General features: G+C 44.2%; 1 protein-coding gene across 1 annotated transcript in view; it reads left to right on the top strand.

Moving 5' to 3' along the window:
• LOC146858423 (multidrug and toxin extrusion protein 2-like) overlaps positions 1-22,483 on the top strand; it is a 1,295,341-nt gene that overhangs the window by 1,174,790 nt on the left and 98,068 nt on the right. The gene's annotated exons all lie outside the window — the stretch shown is intronic.

The following is a 22,483-nucleotide window of genomic DNA, read 5'->3' as shown; positions in this document are numbered from 1 at the left end:
CTCTATGCAACAAGAACCAACGTCACCCCAATAGAAATTAATCAATACTTACAAGATGTTGCCCTTGCATGGCTGTCAGACACTCACCGGAAATTCCTGAGTCATCATATCACTAAATATGAAATCATAGACGCAATAAACTCTCTACCAAATAACAAGGCACCTGGCCTGGACGGGCTCCCCAGAGAGTTTTACAAAGAATACCAAGATTTGTTGATACCATATTTAGCTGAAATGTATGAGAAAGCATACGAAGACGGTAAACTTCCCGCCTCACTAAGAGAAGCCCTCTTGGTGGCACTTCCCAAACCGGACAAGGACTCAACTAAATGCAACTCTTACGGTCCGTTATCTTTAATCAATATTGATGTAAAGATTCAAGCGAAAATTATTGCCACCAGGATACAGCTCCAGCAGGAGAAACTGGTATTGCCCGATCAAGCATGGTTTGAACTAAATAGATCCACTACACACAATATCCACACCATATTTGCACTGTACTATCATTTAGACCCAGAGCTCCCAGCAGCCGCGGCCCTATTGGATGCGGCGAAAGCCTTTGATTCAGTTGAATGGTTGTACATGTTCACAGTGCTGCGCAGAATGGGCTTTCCTGAGCCATTTCTGAAATGGATAGAACTATTATATAATGATCCCACCGCCAGAGTTAGAATAAACGGGCACACATCGGCTCCCATCAATATAGGTCGAGGGACGGGGCAAGGTTGCCCGCTTTTGCCTATTTTATTCACGTTTATATTAGAGCCCTTAGCCTGTAAGATTCGACAGGGATATTCAGAAGCGGCATTGCAATTTCATCTTCGCCCTCTCAGCATTCACTATATGCTGATGATATGGTGCTGTTTACTCGACACCCCAATACACATTTGAATGCACTTATAAGGGAATAGATAAGATTTGAGCAATACTCAGGCCTACGAATAAACTGGGACAAGTCGGTGGTCATATCACTTACATTGGCCACAACACAGCCGAACTTAGACTACTCTCTGAAGTGGCATACTGACCCAGTAAAGTATTTGGGCATATGGTTACATAGGAATCTGGAACTGGTGATTAGGGAAAACTATGACAGGGTGATGACTAGACTAGAAGAACAGATAGACAGTTGGATACCGAAGCCCCTTTCATTAGCAGGTCGGATAGCTCCGCAAAAGATGATTGTCCTACCTAAATGTTTATATTTATTTATTAATATTCCTATCTGGCTAACACAGGCTATGTTTTCTAAACTGAGAACTGCCATGCAGAGGCTAACATGGGCGGGAAAACAGGCCATAATAAGCTGGGATATATTGACGAAACCGTACCTCAAGGGTGGTTTCGGGGCGCCAGATCGCCAACTATATTTTCATTGTGCACAGGCACAACATGCTCACTATTGGCTACAACCACATACGTACATACCACACGTATCAGTGGAAAGGGACAGTGTATACCCGACCCTATTGATAGCCTATGTGTCGGACCCAAAGTCCTTTACTCATAGTGATAGGATTCAAACAGTGCACTGTAACTCGAGAGCGTGGTATATGCTAGCGTGTCGAGCGAAAAAACTTCCCATTTATGCGTCATTACTCCCTATCGCGCACCACCCAAAACTGTCAGTCATGCAGTAGAAAAATATGCTACAGCTGCTGGGTGAAATTAACTTATCCACTATGGCAGATGTTTTCCCGCACAGTAGATTCATTCAGAGAGAGGACCCATCATTAAGCATACATAATACACCAATGAAGCTGTTTGCTCATTTGCGGTTGCAGATGGCGATAAGGGAGCATTACGCCTCATTTCCGGAAGAACCACCAAAATTGTAAGCCCTGTAAACACTATTAACTACACCTGGCCATCGGAAATTAGTCACACGTTTATACAACGCGTCACAATCAGAACAAGGCGGGATTGCGAACAGATCGCTTAATAAATGGGAAGTGCTAATAGGTGACAATATAGGCGAACAAGACTGGGAATATAGCTGCACACAGCTACAACTGATGACGCCAAACTGCAATTTGCGCATAATACACTTTAAATTCCTACACCAAATTTATTAAACCCCGATTCAGTTACACAGATATGGCCTCCGGTCTCATGACAAGTGTTATAGATGCGAGACTCTAAATGCAGACTTCTTACATATGGCATGTGTCTGCCCACAGATGCACAGATATTGGCAAGAAGTAATGGGTGTACTTACCATTATGCTATCTGAAATTATACCAAATGCCCCAATTGTATGCTTGTTAGGTATATATAAACTCACGCCTGTAAAAAGAAGGACATTTTTGGCTGTAGCGCTTTTGCTAGCTAAATGCCGTGTTGCTATCAGATGTGGTAGCAAACATCCCCCCAGGTTTAAAGACTGGCTTATGGACATGTCATACTGTAGAGACACCTTGGAGGTTTACGCAGAAGAATTACCGCAGGCATCCAGACCTAGAGATTACTGGGAACCCTTGATGCAATATCTTCAGCTTACACAGGTAGATGGGTAAGAATAGAGTAATGGCAAGACAGTAGAATATACGACACCTGTGTCAGCTTCCTGGTGGGAGGAGAATAGATGTGATGCAAAAAAGTGTATGTCAGTACACGTAAGGAACCTTGAGACAGGTCGGGAAATCCGAGATTTGATGATATGTATAATCTCCCCAAATATGGACGCAAACAACTATTGATGTATAAATGTGATGTAACTTTAAACCACAAATAGCTGTGATACACTGTAAAGTATGCTTTGTTCAATGTTGACCGGAACCAATAAACAAATTAAATATAAAAAAAATCTCACAGAAGCAAAAGCGGCGATAATGGGCTTGATAATATGCCCTTGAGAATTCCCATAGAAGCCCATGTTCTGGTGTCAACATGGGCTTCTATGGGAATTCTCTGCGGCATATTATCAAGCCCATTATCGCCGCTTTAGCGGCAGTTTTCTGCCACTAAAGCGGCGATAATTTTAACGTCGGCCTTGATAATATGCCCCTAAGTGGTTTGAAAAGTTGTGCTCAAGAGCAAATAGCAACCTATTAAATGCCCTGAAGGCTACTGTGAGGGTTCCATCAGATGTAAAGAAGTGGAGGGAGCTCTATAAAGCAGCCATCACACGCTGGAATGCCGAAATCAGAAAGGTGGGGTGGCAGCAGCTGGCTAGCGCTCCTTCCAGAAATGATGGTATGCAATTTTGAAAGGTATTTAATGCTCCCTTTTTTCAACCCACTCTAGTGTCGGTATTGAGGTAACTATTTCAAAACTCGAATGGGTTGAACATTTCAAAAATCAATATTATTCTAATGAGCAAGCATCCAGAGAAGGCTGTTTTGTGAATGATTTAAGGAACAGAGTGAGTTCAGAAGATCTCCCTTGGGAATGTTATCCACAGTAAACAGATTTCAAAGCGATAAATGGCCAGCTCCTAATGGAGCCCCTGTTGAATTTCAAGGGAAATTAGTATCTTTTGGCCCCAGTCCAGGTGAATTTGCTTAGGGGTACGATTAAGGACACTCACCCGAAGTCCTGGTCATAAGCAATGGTTGTTCCTCTCTTTAAAAAGGGTGATAGGAATGATCCTTATTGCTATCACCCCATAACACGTTCAGATTCATCACAAAGGTATTGGGAAAGGTCTTGTTGGATTATTTGGAAACCTGGCAACTGAAAACAGATCCTTTCATCAGTACAGTATGGATTTAGACAAGCTCTAGGGACAATAGATCAGTGCCTGAATCTCCACTTGCTCCTTAGTAAATACATGACTCCAGGGAGGGTTGCCTCTTCCTGGCATTCATGGATTTAAGTGCAGCATTTGATAACGTCTTGAGGGGGAAATTGTGGTCCAAGTTACTGAGTAAAGGGGCTAACCCAAAAGTTGTTAATCTCTTTTCCCAACTCCTTACTGATGTGAAAGGTAGGATTAGGTTTGGGCCACATGGGGAATACTCATCTTACATTAAGATTAAAAAAGGGATGAGACAAGGCTGCATGTTAGCCCATTTTCTTTTCATTACACAAAGGAAGGTTCATCATCACCATACCCTTCTTCCACTCACCATTCCACCACTTGTCAACTATATGGTCCAATACTTCTAGAAATGTACATGATGTCAGCAGATGCATGTCCCCCTATGATAGGGATTCGACATCTATGGGCCTAATGTATGTGTACGATTGTGTACTTATGGCTCAAACAGGGAAGAGAATTCAGAAATTATTGGACCATTTTGTGGGATCATGTCTCATTAAGGGCTGTCAACAAATAGAACTAAATCATATGCCATGTGGGCAAATGCAAAGTAGATTAACTCCATTTCCTATTGGTAATACTGCTTTCAAAATCATTTCCATCTTCGAATATTTGGAGATTGCATTTGATTCTCGGAGCACATAGGTGCACTTGAAAAGTGTATGAGTTACACAGTTGGAGCAGGCCATTGCAGTCCTTTATAAATTAGGCTCTAAACTAGGGTTCATGCCGTTGGATGCTGCACTCACTATCTATAATGCCAGAACCATTACAATAGCCACCTATGGTGCCGGTGTATGAGGGTATACAGACTATGTAGCTTTTTTCTAATAGTGAAAACAAATGTTTACATAGGCTATTGTCACTCCCCTGATGTACTCCTATGCCGATAGTGCATACAAAAGTAGGATTGCAGTACATTAAGGAAATTATCAAAATGGCACCTACCCTACTCTGGCTTTCAATTTGGTCAAGACCCGAGGCAGCACTGACGCAGTCAGTAATCAATGTTTGAATCGAACTTTCAAAGGCCCTCAAGGTCAAGAGGTTGGCCTATGTAAAGAATGAACTTTCCGCAATTGGTAGGACAGAGTTGTTCAGCAACCCGATGTCTATCAACAGTCAGACTAGGGGCCTTATAATGAGTCTTGCAGGCTTGTGACTGCCAGGTTCATGATGGTGCAGGGGTGGCAGTCCACTGTATTGCCGATTATGACTTACAAAGTCGTATTGACGGTGGACCGCCTACTGTGCCAGGGAACAGTTGTTCCCTGGCAGTGGCACAGGAGTGCCACAATGCAATATGCTGAGCAGGGACTGGTGCAGTCCTGCTCACCATATTTTGAGTTCTTGCACTGCCAGCCTTTTCAAGGTGGAGCCTTGCCATGAATAAGCTGGTGGTGCAAGAACAAAGGGGCACAACATGTGCCCCCTGTCTGTATTCCCCCCAGTTTCAGCACAGTATGAACTTCACCATCCATGCCATGCTAGAACATTTTGGTTGTTTCCATTGCGGTGCCTGTTTTCTAGACACCGCCATGGGAAAGGCCAAAGAACCGTGGACCGTATTACGAGTTGCACATTTGCAACTCGTCATACAGTTGGCAAGAGTGAAGTTGAGTTCCTAGATCTCAAGGTTTGTGCAAGACAATAAGATTCAAACGAAAACATTCAGAAAGGAGACAGCTGGGAATTCAATTATCCATGTGGAGAGTTTTCACCCATTAAAGTTGAGGTATTGTGTTCCCTAAGCCGAAAACCTCCGCATGAAGCGTAATTGCAGTGATGAGCAATCCTTAGAGGAGGTTCAAGAGCAATTAGAGTGGAGATTTTGAGCAAGCGGCTATGATCACTCCCTATTGAACTGTTCTGAGGCAAAAGTGAGGACCAAATCCAGGGAAACACTGTTGTTAAGAGACAAAAGCAGTGAGGCAAGTAATCGGGGAGAAGTGAGGATGATTACAGGTTTTAATTTGTACCAACAGAAAGTGAGAAACATCCTAAGGTCTCATTGAAATTCAATACACAGTGATCCAATCATTGGGCAATCAATGTCCAAGCACCCACTCCTCTCCTTTAAGCAGGCCAAATCCATGAGAGGAGTCTGAGACTTGACTCACTACTAAGGCAGGGTTCAGAAAATGTCATAAATGCAAGGCATGTACAATAGGTCAAAATAAGAGTGAGTTTTCAAGCCCACTACACACTGCTCCATTTAAGATCCATCACTCCTACAATTGTAAGAGTGATTTCGTGGTGTATGTGCTTCAGTGTTCATGTTTACCACAAAAAGAGCTGCTCCTAGTATAGTGACCCTGTTGAAGTTACAATAATATTGTGAGTGAAGGCATCTCACAAAAAGTGACAGACTGGTCTCACACACCACCTGGTGTCATGCTTCATCATTGATCAGTCCTCGTCCTCTAAAACCTTTGTTTGATAGAGGGCGGGCATGCACCTGACGACAGGGATGCACTTCTAAGCTACTAAGTGGGGGCCCGTGAGAATGTGAGTGAGAATACAAATCATTATAGTTATTTTAAATCAATTTTAATGTGGCTCATAACTATATGATACTAAAACCAGTGGACGGTGTATGGGGAATTTATTGTCCCCTAGCCGTCGTGTAAGTGGTCAACATGTTTCTGCCGTGTTGGCCCAAGTGGGTCCTGGGCGTTCATCAGGACCTAAGTATAAAGATGGGGGCTCCGTTCTTACCAACTGGTGGCAAGAAGATACCACTGTGCGGGTGTGGCCTAGGCCACTCTCCACTTCATAAACGGCTGCCAAATATCAAGCCCTAAATGCAACAACTACTTGCCCCATGGGGGGAAGGGGAGGGAAAACTCCTGTTGTCAGCTTGCCTCAGGAAAGTTTTCCTCGTGCGTCCTATGCGGCTGCTCCCGGTCCTCCCGAATGTTAGGGTTGTCAGTGTTCATGCCCTAAGTTGCACATAGGCAGCACCAAACATATGGTGCACGTTAGGATCTTACAGCACTAATGTGCTATAGCCAGGGTTGACAAAAACTACCCAGTAGCTCGCCCTATACATGAAAAACACAAGGGAAAAGCAAATGATCTGGTGTAATATGTCATTGACTCGGTCCAGAACAATGTGAGGGGTAGCAGTAGAGAACAAACGCTGCGTAGACTGGAGTCACGTTATATCATTATGTTGAACTGCAAAATACCTAATGGTCTTAATTCGGACGAAGACCTATACATACATATGTATCCACACTTGATAAGGTTTCTTTGAAGCAATTCCTGCTGTTACTCAGCCTAGAATAAGTACTCAATGCCGCAACTGCAGAGATCTTGATCTGCAATACTCATGTTTTTAATGTACACAAAAACTTAAGTATCACATTGAGCATATTTTGTGTGTTTTTTGTAGGTGTTTGAGTATGCTACAGTTTATTATCGATTTATCATTTCTACACGTGTTAACTTGGAGAAAGATTTGAGGAAGGGTAATTTGGGTTTATATAATTGTATTTCAGATGCTATAGCAGCATGATTGAGTGACCTGGACACTTGTCTAGGACACAGTTCAAATCAGTCACCATTAAACTCTGTGCTTTTGCCCAATGGGGCTTGATGCAAATGATGATGATAGAATGTTGTCTTATAGAGCATTATGCATATACTATCTATAACAATGGGGTCTAAGTGGACTACTGAGTTCTTATGAATTTGTTGTGTGCTGTCACAGTATAGTTTTGAAAATTAATGAAACTTTACCCAGCCTGTCCATTAAGCTCTCTCGGAGTTAAACAGACACAGAGGTGCTGATTCGGATCCTGGAAAAAATGTGCCCGTACGACTGGTATCCGGTCTTTTTACCGTACGAATCGTACAAGTGCTGTACAAACTGCCAAGTACGATTCGCATGGGAAAAAGTCCATACGAATCGCATTGGGAATAATTCCCCACACGTCCTCGGGTCGGAAAAAGTGTCCAACACGTCCCCGGTCGATTTACCGTACAAATGTGAAAAGTGAAGTCCGACCGCGCAAGTACGATCCATCCCGTGCGTCCGATGTTACAACCGTATGGAAAATGCACCGTACGGACCGAACTCCCATAGCAACCATGGAGACATGTGCCCGCATACGCGCCGACCCTCCCCCCAGCCCCCGTGAGTACGCGCCGACCCTCCCCCCAACCCCCGTGAGTACGCGCCAAACCCCCCTGTGTATGTACACCCGTGTACGTACGAGTCGTACCCCCCCGTGTATGTACACCCGTGTACGTACGAGTCGTACCCCCACCCGTGTATGTACACCCGTGTACGTACGAGTCGTACCCCCACCCGTGTATGTACGGTGCGTACCCCCAGCGTACCGTACATACACGGGTGGGGGTACGACTCGTACGTACACGGGTGTACATACACGGGTGGGGGTACGACTCGTACGTACACGGGTGTACATACACGGGGGGTTCGGCGCGTACTCACGGGGGCTGGGGGGGGTACGGCGCGTACCGGGCCCCCTAATCTGGTCGTTTCGCGGCGTTCTTCGCTTTTCCGGCACTTTTTGGGTGCTGTAAAAATATTGCCGTCCGGACTGCTGTCGGTTCGAATCGTACTTCCTGGTTCGTGAAACGCTGCCTGAAAGCGTCCCGACGTCACGTCGGAGCATTCCCGGATCACATTCGTATGTATATTTCCGTCGGTCGGTGTTTTTTACGATTCGTACGGAAATGGTGTTTCCGTGCGAATCGTACTTCCATGTTTGTAATGTTTTTTAACCGGGTACGAGTCGCACGGAGAAAATGCTCCGTCCGATGGTTCGTACCCGGTTTCTCCAGGATCCAAATCACACCAGAGTGTTTGTTGTACCTTGAATGATTGGAATTCAAGGTATCATGTCTCTCACATTAGTTGAAGGCATCTTATTACACTTTGACATGTGATATAACATAAAAAGCATAAAACATACTGCCAGATGAGACATGCCATAATGATATACCTCAAAAAAAGTTATGGACTACAATGCTGCACTCTGCACTTTATTTCATTTCTTATATTTTGCATTTTATTTGTTCTTATCTCATTGTATGTTATGTACCGTCTTTCTAAGTATTTTTTCAGTGTTCACACTGAGTTGTGATGAGCTAAGAGGTATTTAAGGGCAAAGAAAATGGCGGCCGCACAATTTGAACAAGGTGGTAGTCACCACCGAAACGCATCGTCCTGTGTCAGTTTGAAATAAACATTTATTTCAGTGTCCCATGGTGCCGGTGCCTGCTTTTGGAGAAGGAGGGACAGGATTGCCAATGATATATATATATATCGTCATGTGAACAAGGCTCTAGGGGAGCCGAAACGTTATGGCGACAATCTTGCAAATTAGCGAATAAATTATTGCACAAAGAATACGGTCCGTGTTTGTGTTTTCTGGAGCGGAGGCTATGAGGAGGCAGCCTTACCTGGGGAGCCACATAGTTTGATATATATATATATATATATATATATATATATATATATATATTATCTACTGGCGGTCGCCAGTAGATAGTTATAGTTACAACCTAGTTTCCATCGGAAATCTCAAAATTCTATTTTGAATAACTTTGGCGCCGGTTGACGAATCCTCACGAAATTTTCAAAACAAATGGGGCACTCCGTTCAGCTCCTACCCTGAAAGTCTCGGGCTGATTCGTCAAGCGGGGGCCGAGAAAAAGGGGGGGTCCCAAAACGCGTTTTCCCCATGCATTTTTCCATAGGACCTTTAGTCGCAGCTACAGCCCGAACGGCTGAACAGAACTACGTGAAATTTGGCAGAGAGGTAGCCATAAGGTCAAGGAAGTGCCTTTTGCAGGTCTGGTGTAAATCTGTTCAGTATTTCCTGAGAAAATAGCATTTAAAAGCATATCAATATCTATAGGCACGCACCGTGAGCGCAATTCTGATTGGTTGTTAGATGTCAGTAAACATTCGATTCGGTCGAAACCAGGCAGTGTCGGCCGCCATTTTGTCTCTCGCAGTCTAAGTCTCACCTTAGACTTTCTTCAGTTCTTCTGAAGAACTACACGAGGTCAAGTTCTGCATTCAAAGGGGAGAGAGGAGGTAAATGTGATTACCTGATAAAGAGTTCCAAAGCAGCTTTAATCCTTACTGGGCACTCGAGCTGGTGTGGGGTCCGACATCCAATCTATGGTTGGGACATCACATGTTGTCGGGTTTCCCTTATTACTGAATGGGGAGCCCTGGAGGACTTCAAGTACCAGCATCCTGTCTGCCTGGTGAGGCAAACGCGATACTTTTGTGACATACCCTTGAAAGGAGGGAGGGGCAAGTAATCACCTGACTGGAAGTAGTTACTTCTTAAACTCCACTTGGAAAGACCCCTGAGAAGAGTGAGGAGCCCGTGAGACCGGCACTGAAGAAAGCAAACCAAAGCTGAAACGCGTCTGCCATTATCGTTTCATGGACTGCCTGTCACCGCGTGTATGAAAACCATTAAAGTTGCCTTTGCCACTCTGGAGCTGTGTCGAGCTTTCCTTCGTGCAAGAGAGAGCATTGGGTCTTATATATACATATATATATATATATATAATATTTATTAACATTATTATGTAAGATAGATAGATAGATAGATAGATAGATAGATAGATAGATAGATAGATAGATAGATAGATAGATAGATAGATAGATAGATAGATAGATAGATAGATAGATAGATAGATAGATAGATAGATAGATAGATAGATAGATAGATAGATAGATAGAATCAATCATCACATAAACTTAACTTACCTGTGATCATGCTGCTTGAAAATAAAAGTAATAGAAGTTTTAGAAAACAAAAATATAACTAACTGAGCCCCGTAACTTTGACACCTATCAGGTTGAGCAGATTCTTTTCTGGGTCTAGGATGTCAGCCCAGCAGTGCACCACCTGCTGCTGTGTTTGCTGAATCCCTGTGCTGCAGTGCACACACCGCCACACTCGCCCCCACAGCAGCCGACGCTCCCACAGGATGTAACACTTACCAGGTGTGCCAACACACACAGGGAGCTGGCACTGCACCCAAAATAATACTGTGGCCACCTTTGCCTCGCCAAAAAGTGAGTTGGATGGCAAGGGTACTGCCTGCTTCTGCCTTAGGAACTGGACTAGACTGAACGGGAAAGGAGAGAGTCGGACTGGAATGGGAACTTTGGAAGAAAGAGGAAACAGGAAAATGACAGATCAGGGCAGGAAAGAAAAACAAAACACAATGTACAAAAAGTCGCAAAAAACACACACAGAAATGTAAATACACACATGAAAGACTGTAATAAAAATAAGTAAAGAAAAGATGGGATTGGGAAGTGGGTGATCAGATGGGTGTGGATTAGGTAGGATTGAGTTGGGAAAAAGAGCCAACAGGCTAAACTTAGGCAGAAGGAGTGAAACAACAAAATGGCTACACACTTGCACGCCACATAGTGCAGATCACACCAATTTTTCAGAATGGAACGTGCTACTGGCACTAAAAGTCAGCACGAGCAGTGTGACATTTATTTTTCCGCCCGTTCACGGAACCCCGGAGTATCTCCACCTAGTGAAATTCTGCGATTTACGCCCAGGCCCACGCCTATTATTGATATAGGTGGCAAGCATTTTGATGAAATTAGTAAATTGATTGCAGTGTTACAACATAAATAAATCCCTTTGACTGAGGCAGAAACATACAACCTGCAGACAGCAAGATCTGCTTAAGAGATTCAGAGGCTGCTGCATATGTGATACCTGACTCAGGGGCATATATATCAACATCTCCATTTGCGATTCTCAAATAGCGATTTTTTGAGAATCGCTATTTGAGAATTGCAAAACGGGATGTATCTAAAAATTTGCACAAATTGTGCAAATTCTTAAAATTCCTTAATTGCGATTAGCAAATTGGGAAATCGCAATTAAGGAATACCTTCCCACTCATTGCTATGGGCCAGGAGGCCCATAGCAATGAATGGGAAGTCTTTCTCAATTTGCGAATCGCTATTTGCTAATCGCAAATTGAGAATATTTTCAAAGGTGCAAGGGGGTCATAATGACACCCTGATGCACCCCTGAAATCAGCATGTGTGGGCATATTGCGCACATACATGCCCTAAGGGCATGTATGTGCGCCACATGGCACTTTGAAAAATGCCTAAAAGTGCATTTTTCAAAGAAATCGCAAATTACCACCATCTTGATGGTAAATTGCGATTTCTTAAGGAGAAATCGCACAACTTGGGTGCGTGTTACATAGCATTTAAGGAATCGCAATTTGCGATTTCTTAAATGCTTACGCCAACTTAAGAAATCGCAAAATTAGCGATTCCTTAAGAATGCGCTGCTGAAATGCCTCATACATCTCATTTTGCGATTTTGTATTCGCAAACGCTGTTTTTTTTGCGATTCGCAGCGTTTGCGAATACAAAATCGTTTGATACATATGCCCCCAACTTTCTTGATATTGTGCATAGAGCCTTTAACTCTTCAACAACACAGTTATTGTGCATATTTTTAATAATGTTGGATCTGGTCTGGTGGTGACTTAAAACAGTGGAAACAATAAAGATGCAGAGAAACCTTATCATGCTATTTGTGACATGCTTGGCTTTCTGAACTTAGTGATAATTAGATGCAAATGTTTCACAAAAAAGACGATACATAAGTAAACCTGTGTTCTGGTGTATACACTGTCCAGCTGAAATCATCTTACACCTCAATCTAGAGCAACCTCCAGTAGCTTTCCTAGGCATGGAAAGGTTGCTGCAACCCTTGTAATCACACCAGTGACAATAGTGAGCAATGCATTAATCTCTGCTACAAAATGTGAACTATGCTGAATCAACTGCACCAGAGCCACTCTTTGAAGAGTTGGCTAATGACTGGCTTGACAAATTGTTATTGTTTGAGCCTCTAAATGGAGTACTCTGACCATCACTGACTACTTTGGAATTGCAGCCACTGAAAGTGCAACTAATAACAACAAGCATGCATTAAACTGGTTCTCTCAATGACCACACATGCTGCGTGTAAACTTGCTGATGTCGGTATGTCCTGAATGAATATTGAAATGCGACTTATGATTTGCTCAGAAACATACACCAGATTCCGAGCCTACCACAGAGATTGTACTGTGTAGAACAAGATCCCAGCTATTTTTTTCATATTTTTGGTTTCTATTTTTAAAGCCACCATTTTTTTATTGGTATATTCAGCATCATGACCGATCTGTTTAATCACCAACATGCATCCCTCTCGACCAACATAAATGCTTTTTCATATATTATAACATTTTGATATTTTATTGCTTGAAAAATGCAAGAAACAAATTCATGCACAGATTATTGGATTTTTTTTCTTTTTTGTATAATCATGCTTTTATAGTGTTACACTCACATATACTCATTTTTTACCTCATATGTATGTGACATGCAACATGAGATTAGTTAACATGTAGAATTTTATATCTCAATGTTCTGAGAGCATGGGCTTCCTATCAATTAGATAAATCTCTCTATATATCTCTGCTCACATGATGTCGCAATTCAGACGTACAATCAGGGGATGATGTAAATATCAAAAGGTTCAACTCCATATTAATTAGGCTGTGAGTTTTCTGTATTTTTTCTGCATCACCAACATGTGTCCCTTTGACACAGATTTCATCTATCCTTATCTTTCAAAGAACCTGTGGTAGTGTCAAGTGACTCAGACATACACATCAATAAGACACCTGATGGGATATCAGTCTGGAACAAGTACCTTGTTATCCCTCATTCAAGGTCAAACACCAGCAATAGTCAAAACAGTACTGTCTGATTTGTCATATTTTTCGCTTATTTGTTGATAAGAATGCATCTTAGACTGACATCTAATTAGTTATACCAGGCATTCCTAAGGTGATGTTGGAAATTCTATCTTAGAGAAGATATATCACCACTTGTCAATAGAGGTCTTTCACCCCAGATTATTGTGCAAGTATCTGCCAGAGCCAATCTTGACTGACAGACATGCTGCCATATTGCACATTCTTCTGAAAGCTGATATTGAGCTTCAGTCCAGGAGGATTTGATGCTAAGCATGTTTGCCTTTCGCAGGGAACACGATCTCCCTGACTACTGATAACTGCAGCTCTTGACTGCATACAAGTATGTAGCGTGCTGATTCTCCCTAACAAAATCTAGATGGAAGTTCTACTACTTCATGCTCTCCTAATGCTACACATAAAACTAGAGTATTAGGTTTTTAGAACAAATTTTAACAATGGTAGAAATGTTCATTTTATTCTCGTTGTTCGTAACCTGCATTTGTGCTGTTTGAATTGTATTCTGTGTGGTTATTTTGGATGTGCTAAGCATAAGGGTGAGCCTGTTGAAATAAACACTTTTTAGTTAAAGTGTCTTTTTCCTTGTGCAGTTTGTGTGTGTGGTATTGTGAACGAATGAAATACGTTTGTTTCAAATCATCACTGGTATGCCTGAATCCCTTTTTAGGGACTGTTAGTAACCCAAAAGCATTGACCCTACTTCAATTATTTATTAAGTGGGGCTCTGGGGGGGCAATGTAAACCTGTAATTCATATTCAAGGTTTGGTGCATTGAGCTCACTCGTGCCCCCACTGATTGCTGTCCGCCTCATATTTTACGTGAAGCTTTCCTCGCCTGTCCGAACAATACCCTTAAACTTGGTATTGTCCCCAACACCTTTATAAGCACTGAAATTGTCCCAATCCTAAATAAGCCCAACTCTGACCCCCTGATTCTCAATAATTCCTGCCCCATTTCTCTGCTGCCTTACTTAGGAAAGATTTTAGAAGCTCATGTAGCAAATTGCCTCAGCTCCTTCATTGAACACTCCCACTTCCTTGACTCTCATCAGGCAGGATTTAGACCTGCACACTCAACAGAGTCAGTCATCCTTGCAGTTATGGATGAGCTCAGAAGGGGGCTGACAAGGGCCTCACCCAGGCCCTGGTACTCCTGGATTTGCTTTTGACACGGTTTATCATGGTCTCCAGATCAACCGTGTCAGCATTGCCGGGATCCAGGGTCTGGTGTTGAAGTGGATCTCCTCTTTTCTCAGCAACCGATTTCAAGCAGTTTGCTTGCCAATTTCTCTTCCAAAAAAAAGAAATTGACCTGTGGGGTACCCCGGGGTCTTCCCTTTCGCCCCTTTATTTTAAACCCGTACCTTTTACCTTTGATCTGGTCTCTGCGTGAAAGAATGGTCGAAACATTTAACTATGCTGTTGACCTACAGCTGGTGTTTGAAATTAATTCTTCCATTTCTTTAATGTCTAATTCCCAGTCTACCTTGAGCTTTATCAGTGATTGGATGAATGACAATCAACTGAAACTAAATCCTGATAAAACCGAGCTCACTCTCACAGGAGGACCAGCAAACCTATGGAACTCTAATTTTTGGCATCCATTGCTGGGTAGCCCCCCACTTCCAGCAGGCTCTGTTAAGAGCTTGGGGATTGTGATCAGTAATGATCTGTCCATGAAGGCCCAGATTGGCTCAGTGGTCTCTGCCTGCTTTTTCCATCTGCAAAAGATCCGGAAGATCAGTAGATTCTTGACCACTGAGGCCTTGACTTTGGTCATTCTAGCTTAGGTAATCTCCCGCATTGATTACGCCAACTCATTATATGTTGGTATCCCAGCATATCAATTACATCGCTTGCAGTTGGTGCAAAACCAAGCGGCCAGATTAATCTTCCGTCAGCCTAGACCACATCATGTTAGCCCTCTGCTGAAGAGTCTACATTGGCTTCTGGTGGCTAAACGCTGTGCCTTTAAGCTGGGATGTACCATCTTTAATGCCCTCGCCGGGAATGGCCCAGCATTCATTTCCTCAAGGATCCAGCGCTATATCCCCTTTCAGGAACTGCGTTCTTCGAATCTGAACCTGTTGACCACTCCCTCGTTCAAACACAAAAAGCATGGGGGACTCAGATTTGCAGTCTTGGCCCAGCAATTTTGGAAATCGCTTCCTGTGGAATTGGGGTCTGTGACCCCTTATGCACAGTTCAGGAAACAGCTCAAGACCTGTCTGTTTTCCTAGGCATATGAGAAAGCTAACTGTCCCGTCGATGCAACCTCCCCTTTGCTCTTAGCGCCATGAAACTGCTTGGTGTATGTGTGCTTAATAAATATTTTCAACATAAAATCCCTGGGTGTAATAAACAAACTATGAAGAGCTGAGCCAGAGACTCAGTTTGTGCCACACACTTTATCCAGTGGAAATTGCCACTGGGCCACCATGCTGCACTGTTTCGGGAAAATCCATTCTACTATTTTTGGACTGCGCGTCTTCTGGTGACACAAGACCTTAATCACTCACTGTGAAGTTCCTCAATTTGACAGTGTTGTGCTGTCAGTATTGTGCCTTTATTGTCTCTACTCTGTAGAATGTGTAAGACCCTCTGCTCTCAGGGTTGCGTTCTTCCCTCTGACATTCATGGGCAGGTCATTCTCAATGTATTGTTTCTTTAGATTAGGGCATCAACTCAGCCATTTCTGACTTCGCAGCCTATGTCATACTACAAGAGAACCATGCTTACCTGCATGCACCAGTCCACTGAAGGAGAAAATATACTGTAATACGACAGGGCATGTTGATTTGACAGTTTAGCAGTTTTTGGTCGATTATTGATTGAGCAGGGAAGAGGACCAGGAATGATGTCAGGAATTCTTTTTCTTCTACGCAAACTGCTTGCAGATTGCAGGACAGAAGGGGAAATTTCACCATTCCATTTAAGACCTCCAGTGCTGCCAGCCTCTCCGTCATCATGCACAGAGATCTGAAGAAGCATCATGTTTCTTTAAACTGTAGCAGAAGAAAAAAGTCCCCCTCTTTACTGCTTACATGATGTAATTTGGCCACAACTATGAAACATTTGCCCCTTTATTGGTCATAAAAAGGACTAAATGGGAGAATTCTTTACTTTCTTTTGGTGAGAACAAGTGGTTTGTGCCTCAGCATGACACAATCGCTGTGCGAATTTGCACTATGACATGATGCACAGCAATATGAGAACTCTTTGGCTCCATGGCTCACATTTTTTAATATCCACCAAATGGGCCTGATTTTAAAAGGTAACTTGCACTTTTGAATAATTTACACTTTGCGGTAAGTTTTCAACTTTTTGGTATTCACAAACGTCAAGTGTAAATTTGCTATAAAAGTGTAAGTTATATCTCTATCCCTGGAGTATAGCAGTTGGCTTACTCTTGTGTAGATAGGGTGCAGCACCCTCTAAACTCCACCCTTCCCCTCTTCTATCTCCTTTTGGAGTAAATCTGCCTCTTTTCCCATCACTCCTTCAAGTCACACTCGAATTTACTCTGACACTGTATATTTATTTCTCCTTAGACTCTGCAGTTGGGTGTAGCACATCATACACATACGTGTAGTTAATTGCAGAGGTGTAAACTCTACGCATAGTTTGTAAATAGCAGTTAGTAGTATGTTTTGTAGTATTACAAAACAATCTAGAAAGTGCAGTTTGTGAATTAGCCCATATGTTGTTCACATAGTGGTATTAGCCTGAAACCTAAACTAATAATTGCAAATAAACATAACCACAGTCCTCTGCTAATTTTGCTACTATTATTTGCAACTCATTAGGTTTTCCAAAATACTATGGGGCAGATTTACAAGCCCCTTGCGCCTCTTTGCGCCACCAGTGCGTCACTTTTTATGACGCACCTGCGGTGCAAACAATGCACCCTATTTACGTGACACATTTAGGGAGATGCGTCACATTGTAAAGCCGTACGTCACATTATACCTTGCGTCAGGTATAATGTATGCAGGGGGGCGTTCCCACGCAGGAAAGCCTCTTAAACTTGATGCAGTGAAATCTGCAAGATTTTACTGCGTCACTTTTAGGACTTCATTGCGTCAAAACCTTATGCCTGCTTAAAGCAGGCGTAAGGAGTGACGCAGTGTAGTGGGAATAGGCCACAAAATGCATTGCTGGAGTTGCGTCGTGCTTGCGACAGGACTCTAGCAATGCGCGACTTTTGCCCAACAGATGCGTCAGAATTTCTGACGCATCTGTCAATCCTTGCGCCGTATTGTAAATACGGCGCATCCATGGTGTCGCAAGCATTTTTTAGAGTGGCGCAAGGAAAGTGACACATCTCTATAGATGCATCACTTTCTTGTAAATCTGCCCATATATTTGTTCTGTACATTGTTAATTTTTCCCTGTTCACTTCTCACCTTTGCTCTATCTCACCCCATTGCAGGCTTCCTTTAAATTGTCAATTTTGCTTTGATTTCCTTAGACTGTATCTACAATTGCATCCACTGTCAATATCTATTTAGTTAATGTTCCTTGGTAATCATCAGCTACTATCCTATGTTTTTTGCTTATCTTCTTCTTTCCTCTATGTCGGGCTCCCTCAGATATTCACTCTTTTCCACTGATTCTCATTTAATTTATAATCAAAACGCTCTGAAAGTCAGTTAGATCTTGACGGGCAGCCTGCCAAACGCTAGGTCTGGGGAGGCCATGCCATACGTGCCTCTGCTAGAGGTCCTCCTGCCATATCATGAGATCCCCACCTGCCTTCTGTGCATATGCCAGAATGGGGACCTCTCTTGATTTGGCCCTATTGAACAAACAGTTTCATTCCCATCAATAATTCCCCAAAATGGGTGTTTGTGGAGGGTTTGTTTCTGAAAAACTAACCACAAAACTACTAGCCCTAAATCAAGGCAAGTTTTCTCCCTATGTGCGGCGGTCCTTTGTACTGCTTCCTACACAGGGGAGTCACGCTTTTCCTGGCAGGCCGAAAGGGAAGCGCACAGCAGAGGGCCTCTCCCCAGTGGAATGGGCATTCCGATGCACATTGATCAATTGCTCAGTGATGATGGCTGCCGATCAAAGGTTTCTGAAAGCGCAGCCAGCTGAGTCTCCACCTTTGGAATCCCTGCACACAGTCCACCTTTAAGTAAGCCAGCAAACAGTGATTTTTGGGCTCCTGAACTGCATAGCTGCCAAGGTTTCAGTTTGTTTATGTGTGGCATTTTCAAAATTTCTGTGTAATTATGAGTGACATTTAACGACTTTGAGTGACACTTTCTCGCTAACAGTATAACACTTAGTGGTAGCATGGCTGTTGGACCTAAGATCTGGGGGTAGCTTGGCTCAAGTGGGAAGGCCTATACTCGTTAACATGCTGTGCTTGCATCACACTCATTTCACACTCCAGCGCACCACCACTAAAAAAAAAAGGGACACTACACCGATGAGTGTTAAAGATTACCAGAAGTCTTTATCTTATCTTTTCAACTGTAGTTAAACATATTCATATCTCAGAAGGTAACATTTCATTACATTTAGATTGACAGTATAAATTCCCTTTGTCACTTCAGTATAGCATTGTCATACACCCCCGCTGTTGTTACAACCCAGCCCTGTGCCTCTGGAGCGCCACTTTAAATCCTCACAAACGCGCTCCCAAAAACATTTACATCCCTCTGGACATCAGTTGGTTACTCAGTCTACACAATGCTCTTTTGACAATGGGCTCCCCCAACCGCTATACCTCTTGGCCCTTGTTGCTGTCGTCAATTCTTCGTCTACTACATTTAAGGCTAAGCAAGAGGTTTACTCTATTACTGGCCTTCAGCTGGTGACCTCTAGGCCATGTACACGTAACTTACTTTAACACTAGTCAATAATGAACTACATTTTAGGCATTGCTCCTGAACTCTTACGGCTTCTAGAAGTTAACTGCTATGTCAAACACTTTACTTCAGCTTCATAGTACATAGGCTTCAATCTCACAGATGTCTGGGTCAGTGTACCCGTTTTATTACTCTAGAACCTGGCTTCCCAGGGAACAATCGGGCATAATCAGGACATTAACTGTCCGTAGCTGCGTGCTTTCCTGGACTCTCTTCCCCCCTTCCTCCAAAGCCCAGCTTACTGTGCAGTCCCGGTGTCCTCCGCTCCAGAAGTCCAGCCGGAACTGGAGCTGATTACCCCTTTCTTTGTAAATGACGGGGCTCTCTTCGCCGGCGAGGTGTTCTCTTCAACGGGGAGGAGGGCGAAAATCTTGGCACTCCCACCGATCCCCTCCCCCGAGGAATACTCTGCTGGTGGATCCCCTCCGGTAATGGAAGCCTCACTCGGGCACTCCCCACAGATCTGAGCCTCCCACCTCAGCGGCCTCTTGTCAGCCGGGCGCTGTCTCGAATTAACTCTGTGCCTAGGGAGATACGCGCTCACCGCCTTCAGAAGCAGTGCGGCCTGTGGGGGCGCGGCCTTCCACAACTACAGGCAACGGAGGGCGGCGCTTCGGCCCCTTTCCATGTGACCTGAGGACGGCGGCCTCCAGGCCTGTCACGCCCCCCCTTCCTTCCTGCGGTGACTCTCCTCACCCGATCAGCGGCGTCGCTGGCTCCCCAGCCCCTCACCTTCACAGGACTCTGGACAACGGCGAGTCAACTCCAGGGGACCACAGGCCACCCTCCGATCATTGGGTGACGGTGGTGCTCGTTCCAGGTAGGGACTCGTAGATGGAATAGAAAAGGGGGGGGCTGAACTTAAGGTTGCCAGGAACTCTCCAGTACAGCCGACTGGGATGACAAAGCCCTCCTAGCTACGGGGCGCGATCATCTCCTCCTCAGTCAGGGGTGATGGATAATCACCACGGCCAGTCTAATTCCACATCTCCGGCAAAGAAGGGATGAGGGGGAGGTAGTCCCAGACAGCGATCCTGGACCTCTTTCAGGGATACCGGCTACCTGTGAGACCCCAGGGTAACGCCGTTCCACAAAGTCACTGGCTGCGTTCAGGGACCGGTCAGAAGGATAGGGGTGGTGTCAACAGGTTTGGGAAGCTGTGCAGACCCTTAGACCTGTCCATTCCCTAACTAGCGCAACCACCTCCTCACCCAAGTGCCTTACTCCTGATTACCACACAGCTCAACTCCGTCCTAAAATGGCCGCCCTCACCTCTATTTATCACCTGGGGCCTGACTGGCCAGAGTGGCCCAGAAGGTTCCAGAACCTCCCATGGCAGTCTATGGCCCAGGTGCTGAGGTGACAGTTGGCGCCACCATTTTATGAGACAAACCTCCCTCTTCCTATTTTCTCATTGAAGCACCTTGCGCCTCTCCCTCAATTAGTAAGGATGAGGCGCCCAGAGCCTCTACATCAACACCAAAAGTAGTTAGTGGACAGGAAAAAAAAATGACACGGGAAAGGGAAAAAAGATAATATGAGGAGGGAACTGCCAAAGGGCTGACAGGTCTAATAATGGCACTGCCCACAGCCTAGGTTGGACACCTGTTGCTGGGCGGGGCAGCAGAGAAAAAACATTAAACAGTGATTCCCTGCCCTAGTCAGCCTGCGCCTGCCTGGCTAGCAACCAATTAAATTATTGGCATGATCAGATCATGATTCTGTCCAGGCTCTCTGCCATGTGGAACCCAAGGCTGACTACAGGATGTGAGAGTGGCCCCAGCAGGGATCTCTCCCTGTACAGTTCTCCAATTAGGCCCCTCTTTTGCTGCAGTTTCGACTGACCCTGTTTTTGGCATGTATACAGAAGCTTCTGTTTGATAGTATGGATTGAGCTGGGGGTGCTTTTTTACATTAATTAGGCGGGTGTGGTTTTGTGTTTCAGTCTTCAAATAACTGAAGTTCGTTTGGTTTGCATGGGGCATATTAGCAAGGAACAGCGATGAATAACGCAAAGCGCGCTTAGCGCTTTGTTATTCATCGCCGTCTATCTCTGGAATTTATCGCCCTGGTAGCGCGTGATCAACAACGCATTGCTCCAGGGCGATAAAAATTCCAGAGATAGAGGGGGAAATCGCAGTTTTGCAGGGAACATTGCTGGTTTTCTAGCGATGTTCCCTGTAAAAGGGCAATAACCTTGCTGATACGACCCTGTGGTCATAGCAGCATAATCCACCTCATATGTTAGGGATGGATAAGTCAGGATTTTAGCAGACGTTAGTTTTTGGAGAAAACAGTGGTTTTCTCCAAAAACTAACGTCTGCTAAAATGCTGGGGCAGCCTTGTAAATATCGCGATGTGCACATCAGCAAGCAAGGCCCAGTGCCGCCCACTTTACATCTCATTAGAGATGCAAAGGGAGGCGTCGGGAAAAAGGGTGCTAAATTGCGATTATGCATGTAAATTGGGCGATAGTTTTATCTCTGCTTTTTTGGCTTTTAAAGCCAAAAAAGCGGAGATAAAGCCCTTGTTAATATGCTCCCATATGAGTTTCTGAGGATATTTCCATGCCATAATATATTAAGATTCTTATTCCTCGGGTTGTACATTAGCGCCATCTTGTGGCCTTTGCAAAATGAGCTCAGGTTTTTTGCATAGATCCCAGCAAAGCAAGAAACTGGAATCATATGGGTTTATTGCACTTCAGGGCACCATTCTTTTGCGTAACAATTTCGGGGCATATCAAGGGCTAGCGATAATTATCGCTGGCCCCACATAGCAGTAGAAATATTATCGCCAGAGGAGGAGCCTAGCGCGCAACCAAGATGGCCGCGTAGGTGCGAGGCTCCCGAGGACCTCCGCAACCTCCTACATTTATCCTGAATTCATCCTGCCTCGATTGAGGGGACTGTGTTGGTGAGCCTGAGCTGAGGTGGCACCCGTTTTCCGTTCTCGAATTGGACCTCGGGTGCCGGAGTGAGCACCGATTGAGGTTTGCGGCCTTCTTCTCGCCGAACCCCGA

This window comes from Triturus cristatus, chromosome 3_2 (assembly GCF_964204655.1).
Source record: "Triturus cristatus chromosome 3_2, aTriCri1.1, whole genome shotgun sequence".
In the NCBI taxonomy this organism is placed as follows: domain Eukaryota; kingdom Metazoa; phylum Chordata; class Amphibia; order Caudata; family Salamandridae; genus Triturus; species Triturus cristatus.
The sequence above is the reverse complement of the archived record's forward strand: the minus strand, read 5'-3'. Positions and strand labels throughout refer to the sequence as shown.